Here is a 7,156-nt window from a genome sequence, read left to right as displayed (position 1 = left end):
GAAAAGTTGTGAACTCCAAAAGTCTTGCATGAGTCTGCCGGTAAAGCACTTCTGCTGGCTCTAGCTCACAGGGCTTCTCTCTTAGGCCCACTTTGCTCCCTTTGTGCAGCTTGCCTTAGATGATTCACATTTTTGGCTTCTCCAAATTTCTGGGTCTCCACAGGACCTTTGGCTTTACTCTCACAGCTTCACACATTGCCCTCTCTGGGGCACACTGCCTAGCCTCCCATGTCTTCTGAGTCCTGAGTGGAAGCCTTTTAATCTCAAAGACCTTTAAGTGCATTCTGTATGCACTTAAAACCAGCACCACATGGATGATGCCAAGGCCTGGGCCAGCTGGAGCAGTAGCCAGGCTTCCTTCTTTCTTGGTTGTAGCAGTTGAGTGCCTGAATTGCTGGGCACTCTGAATCCAATTCCAAAGAACAAATTCTCTAGGCTGCTGTTATGTTGGAGCCTGCCATAGTCTCCACCACCATTCTGGAACATGATGCTCTATGGCTTTCTCTTGAAAGCAAAGTCTTTCACTTTTGCAGTCTTGAAGCTATAAAGGAAAGAGACTTGCTACTTCTTGTGATGCCTTCAGGCCATTTTTCTATTCTGTTTCTTCTTAACAATTGAGATCTCCTCAGCTCTGTCTTTGCAGTCCACAATCTTAATGGAGCTTCCTTCTAGCCAAACTTACAGTGTTTTAAATCATTCTTCTGGGCTCTTTGCTCTTGATCCTCAACATAAATCTGGCTAAAAGCCCCCAAAAGTAGACAGGCCACTGCCTCAACATGCAGCTATCTTGAAATTTCTTTTGCTAGATTGACTAGTCCACCATCCTTAATCTCAGTGCTAGGCAACATCTCTAGATATGAGCAAAATGTAGACAAACCTTCCACCAAGACACAACACCCGCTGTCTGAACTCCAACACCCAACACAGTTCTTCTTCCCAGCAGAAACCTCCTGATCCTGGACTTTACTGCCAGGATTTCTATTAGCTCTCCACTCCTCTGAGTTCTGACCAGAATCTCCCATGCAGAGCAGTGTAAGGTGTTCCAGCTCTACTCTTTCAGGCTACAATTCTTCTCACAAGCCACTCCCAAAAGCTCCTGAACCATATTGTCAGATATCGTCACAGCATTGACCCCATTTCTCTGGTACTAAACTCTGTATTGATTGCTTTTCTCTCATTGTTGAGACAAAATACCTGATGCTCAAAATTAAGAAAAGAAAGATATATTTTGCTCATAGTTTGTGAAGGCTTCAGTCCATAATCCACTGGGTCCAAGGCAGCCTCATGACAGAGGGCAACAGTTCATGGTGGCAAAAGATAACAAAAGCAAAAAGAGCCAAAAGGAGGAGGAGCACAAGAGAATACTACCCACCCTAAGATGGGTATAGCCTGCACACCCATAATCCCAGTGTTGAACCACCAATCAGTGACAAATTCTAGAAGCCTCCTCCCTGACTGCATGAGGCTTTGTGGGGGACATTTGGACACAAGCCATAACATTGTACATGGGGACATTTAGCTGAAGGGGCTAAATGTAGGGATGGGGTTCCTGGGCCCCTGGCAAGGACAGGGACTCTAGGATATGCTCTCCCCTTGGAATCCAGCAGAATATTGCAGCTGGATGCTCTGTCCCCTCCTCTCCCATTGGCAGAAGCCCAGGGACATCCTTTTGATAAGGCTAACAAAAACCCAAAACATGCCATTTCCTGAGCTCTGGAAAGTTGCAATGGGAGAAGTGGGGCAAAGTGGGAAGCTGAGGCCTGTAGAGCCCCTTCACGGTGTAATAGCAGGAGCAGCAGAGCAGGGAGCAGCCTCTTAATGTGTCTCCACATCCAAGTCCTGTTGACAGAGCCCCTGGTATACCTGTAAGCCAGACAGAGTGTCACCATGACATGCGGCAGAAAGGTCACCCTGCCCTGCTTGTATAGCACAGCTCTGCAGAAAGGACCTAATTACTAATTAAGACCCTGGCTTCTGGAGTTGGAATACTAATCCCTGCAGCTGTATGGGCCTTAATGATATGTCCCCTCTGCATGCTAAAGAGCAACACTGTCACCTGAGGGATGGATGGACGTGCTGGCTTTCCTCAGGGTTTGTGGCTGCAGCCTGGATGCAGCCCTCTCTTCTGCTCCCCAAGCCTCTGGGAAGGGAGGTGTTTTCTCCACTCTTCCTGGGGTGTATTCCTCCTCCATATCAGGGTGACTGGGGAGTCAGGGAACACACAAGGCAAGAAACCCTGGCCAGCTGCAGGACTTGCTGAATACATGAGGAGTATGGTTCCCAGCCATGCAGCAGAGCCACAGTCGTGGGCCTCTGCTCCTTACTCAGGCCTGGGCGTGTCTGTGAACCATTGCTTTTCATCCTCTGCTCTTCCCTTTTCCACGTGAAGCTGGAGCGCATGTGACCTACTTTCTCAGTGGATGGGCAGCCTCTGGGATGGCCCTAGTCCCACTTTTGGCATCACAACCTCACAAGATCTTGCCAGTGAATGCTACACTTCCAATGAATGGATGACACATGGCCAAAGAGTGGCCTGTCATTGACAAGCTGCAGGTCGGGTTATAAAGATACCCTACCTTCTCTTTTGCTTGTCCCTTCTTGCTCGATTGCTTCATCTCTGCTCTGCAGTCTTGGCCCTAGAGAAGCAGCTGCCACTGTCACATGCAGCCCCAGAAGGTATGGAGGAGCTCATGTAGCAGGAAGCAGATGACCCAGCCAGCAGCTGAGTGTGTGAGCTTGGAAGTGAATCCTCCTTAGTCCTGTCAGGAGGTGACTAAAGTCCCAGCTGAAATGTTCATCACAGCCTGGATGGGGGTTCTTGGAACCACAAGTACCCAACACAGCTGCATGAGACTCCTGTCCAGAGGAGTAAAGAAATGATGTCTGGTTACTGTTTTAATATCTCATCTTTGGGATAATTTGTCACACAGCCACAGATAGCTAATGCACTTGAGGTTTCGGACACAGAATATGGACAAGGGAGTAAGACTCACCGGATGGAGAATACACACCACTCACTGATGGAGAAGGCCTTCTCATCCCCTTCTGGGAAAAGGGTCCACGTGCTTTCAGTTTCACACGGACAGTGCATCACATCAGGGAAAGGCAGGGATTTTACCCTTGTCTTTTTCTACTCTGTAATTCTTTATTAAAAAATAATGCTGTATACACAGAAACTGAAAACAGGGTTAAAAATGTGTAACACAGATTGGGATCGTGACATTAGAACATAACAGATTGGTGCTTTTTAGGGAAGCTGTTGACATCCAAATAATGGAACACAGTTAAAAGCAAAGTACAAAGGAGACTTCACTGCACCTTCCTGTACAATGAAGCAAATACAGTAATAATTTAAAACAGGAACAGGAGAGTGAAGTGACCATCATTATGAATTCAAAGATTGTCCTTCCTGTACTTTTATGTGTTATAACAAGGCATGGAAAGTTTACATCCTTCATCTGCCCAAGTCCAGATAATAAAATATTCCTATGGACTAAAGACTAACTTTTAAATAGTCTCTTACATGGAATTGCACCATGAGAAAAAGCTCCCCCAAAAAACTCTAAGCAGAAGTGAAAGTTGTTTTGAAATCTATTCCCAACTGAAAAAAATACTAAATGCCAAATAAATAGAAAACAGAGTTTAAAATTATGAGTTCATTGACAGCAATTTATTTCTTTTTTGAAAGACAAAATGGACTCATGAAGACTACCATCCATGCACCTTTTATATTCAAACCAAGTACTGAGTTATGAGGAGTTAAAGCAAGCTAGTGCTTACGATGTACTCTTGGGTTTATTTGGACGCAAGTATATTTAAATGAGCCACATAGGGACACCAGGTGGGTAAGGGGTGACTGTGCTGGGTTTACATTCTGTCAACCCATGCAAGTATGTACTCAGAGTCCCTCTCCTACATGACCTGGGCCGTTTGGGCCAGGAGTCACACTGTGTGGTGTTGTGGAGGCCCTGGGGCATGGGGTGGGAAGAAGACAGCAGCCAGCTGCACCCATGTTTGGTGGCTGGGAGCAGAACATTGAGGTCTGTCTTTGCATGTACTGTGTCCCATGGTAGTAGTCAGGTCCCACAGTGACTCTAATCCATGTCCTCCAAAGCATCTCGGGCCCTGAGGAGGGTGCTGTGTGGTTCCCTGTTGAGGGTCTATGCTCCTCCAGCATTAAAACTGGTGTCAGTGCAGTGAGACTGCCATGAGGGGGCCACTTTCCTTGAAGTATCCCAGTGGTCCCTGCATTCTCCGCATGATATGCAGTTCTCTGCCCTAACCACCTGGCCTGCCTATCCAGGTACTGGCAGCAAGCACCAGAACAGGATCCTCTATAATATGCAGCCACCCTGCTACACAGCAGGTGACTCTTGCAAGGCATCCCACGAGTGTATCTCTGTGTTACACAGTATCTGCCTCTCTGATCAGAGTCTGATCCAGAGATCTGTCCAATGAGACAGCTCCCCAGGATAACAAAGACCCCTCAATGGTATACAGGTCCCCAGAACAATGCCACCGTCTCCTAGCCTGCCCAGACTTCCCAGGAAGAGTCATATGAGGACATCCTTGACCTTCATAGAAGCTGACTGTCCCCTTCAGAATGTAGACTCTCCCTTGTCTCCAGAGGGTTGGGTGCCCTGGGACTGGGTTCATGGCACACACACTGACACATACAGATATACAGATACACAGGCACACAACACTCAGAGAAGCTGGGGGAGAGAGAGAGAGGGAGAAAGAGCGGGGAGGTCTTCTGCTGTCCTGTTTTAAATTTTTAACCCATGTCAGGGAAAAATGGTACCTCGAGAAGAAAGGTGATAGTCTTATTTTTCTAGTGGTTCTTTGGAGTTTTAAAAGGAGAAAGGGTCTTAACATGGCACAAGTGGCCTAAAGCATGGAGGACAGCTCCTTCCACACAAAGGTCAAGGAGAGAGGCCATTGTACACAGAACAGCAGGCTGACCAGGATTCTAGCTGTGCTAGGACCAGCTGCCCAGGGCAGAGAGCAGAGGCTGCAGCCTGCCCTGTGGGCTGCATCTGCAGGGACAGCTCCTTGGGAGCTTGGAATAATCACCTTGCAGGACTCATCAGCCAGGCAAGTCCTGCTTCTCACGCTGACCAGGATCAGTTTCATTCATACCTCAACAGGACAGTACATCTCTGTTTTCGATGCTCTACAGGACACCCCTGTAATTAATAGAGTGGCATGAATCTGAAGGATTGTTTAAAGACTGGATTGACAAGGGAAATAAGTATTAGGGTGCAAACTGCCACCTTTGTCTGGTGCAGTCTCTCTCTGGCTACAGGAGCTGGAGTTTGGGGACCTGGCACTGCTGGTTCAGTTCCACTGACAGCCTTGCTCCAGTCCCAGATCCAGAGCCACACAGAGGATGGACGAGGGTCAGAGTGGCATCTCCCTTCTTCTATCTGGCCAGTTGACTCTCCTCTGCTCTCCAGCATGGGTCCTGGGCACAGACTAGGCATCTATGGGCATGTGGCAGAGTCCCTCCCTATGCAAGCTCTCCAGCTACCCTCAATCAGCCAGGAGAAGTCTGTGACGCTCTGACCTAGAAGACAAGAACCAACCACTTCTTCCTCAGGCCCTACTGGGCCACAGAAGCAGCGCTCTGACCATCCAGGCACAAGCACCCGACGGCAGAGCTTCCTGTTGCCTCCTTTAGTCTTCCTCTCCATGCCAGACACATGGTTGGTGCTCAATGCATATTCACTTTGCAAGCATTTTAGTGAAACCTCTGCTGAGTCTGTGTTGCTCCCAGCCTTCCTTTCTCCCCCATACTTGGTGGTTGCTAAATCAGAATGCACCCTACCTTATCCTGCCCGCCCCCCCACCTGACAGCATCTTGGAATAAGCTGCAGGTCCCAGAGGAGGAGACTCTGAAGCATTTCCTGTACTTGCTCCTTGGCTGCTTTAAGATTTCATTTGACTGCTGGGTTAGAGGTTGTGTGCCTGGGAGGCTTAGGCATAAGATGCCACTGTTTGGTCCTGAGAAATCCACATTAGCTGACAGGTTAGGAACTAATCAGGAAGGAGCTGGTAGGTTTTGTTCAACACCCTGAAAGAGTGCTCAGAGAAAGGGGGATGGAGCTGGAAGAGACAAAGAGTAAGGGTTCTGAGCATTCACGGTTACTCAGGGGTTGCAGAGACAGCCGTAATAATCACAGTGCCCATGCCTACCTAAATTTATGCTCAATGCACAAGGGCTGAAGCTTTCCGTCTAAGACCAGGCCCACATCCAGAGAGTCCTCAACTTCTTCTATTTGAGATTGAGAAGAGGGTCAAGCCCAAGTGATTAGGTGAGAAAAAGAAGCAAATGACCCCAGATAGGAAAAGGTAAATCATCTCAATCTGTAAGAGGCATGGTCCCCTCAAAAACCCACTAAGAAACTCTTAGCAAATAAATGAGCTAAGCAGTGTGGCAGGATACAAGATCAATGTACAAAACTTCTGCCTACCTCTATATCCTTGTAATAGGTCATCCAAAACTGAAATTCTGAAAATAATTCCACTGATGGAAACAGACAAATAAAATACCTTCCTGAGGAAAAACTGAGTAAAAGAACTTCCAGACCTGTACATTGAAAACTACAAACCATTGCTGACAGGAATTGAAAATAATGTAGTGAAGAGGAGAGACCCCACATTCTTGAGGGGTGAGTTGCAGGGGTTCAGAGGGCAGCATGCCCCTCAGTCACCCACAGAGCTGATGCTATCCCTCTTGAATTTCTAGCTGATTTTTTTTTTTTGTTGTTAGATGGGCTGATCCTAAAATTCACATAGAAACTCAAAAGGGATCCAGAATAGCTGACACACTTTTGGAAAACCAGAACAAAGTTGGAGGCACACGCGTCCCTATACCAAAACCTGCTGGGAAGCTACGGCAAAGACAGTGCACTGTCCCAAGGACAAACGCAGGGACCGCAGGGCAGGACCACAAGGACAGCGGCACAGCACAGTCAACTGACCTGCAATCAGGGTGCTAAGGTGACCCAAAGTCTTCAGCCAATGGCGCTGGACGATGGATACCCACAAAAGTGACCTGCAAGGGGCTGGGGATTTAGCTCAGCGGCATAAGCACCTGCCTTGCAAGCAGGCGGTCGTGAGTTCGATCCCCGGTACCAATAAAAAGAAAAAA

At 47.8% G+C, this 7,156-nt stretch overlaps 1 long non-coding RNA gene across 2 annotated transcripts; it reads right to left on the bottom strand.

Annotated features, from left to right (window-relative positions):
- Positions 1-1,207: 1,207 nt before the first annotated feature.
- Positions 1,208-5,147, bottom strand: LOC134474965 (uncharacterized). Of its 2 annotated transcripts, XR_010045922.1 has the most exons (3): positions 2,994-5,139; positions 2,577-2,856; positions 1,208-1,863 (listed from the first exon to the last, which is right to left on the bottom strand). It is a non-coding gene; the product is annotated as an uncharacterized LOC134474965 (long non-coding RNA). The 2 variants fall into 2 exon arrangements; XR_010045921.1 differs by having other exon boundaries at positions 2,577-5,147.
- Between the last annotated feature and the right edge of the window lie 2,009 nt (positions 5,148-7,156).

This window comes from Cavia porcellus, unplaced genomic scaffold (genome assembly GCF_034190915.1).
Source record: "Cavia porcellus strain 051 isolate PalLab524CR breed Dunkin Hartley unplaced genomic scaffold, mCavPor4.1 scaffold_49, whole genome shotgun sequence".
Taxonomy (NCBI): Eukaryota; Metazoa; Chordata; class Mammalia; order Rodentia; family Caviidae; genus Cavia; species Cavia porcellus.
This window is presented reverse-complemented; position numbering and strand designations above follow the sequence as displayed.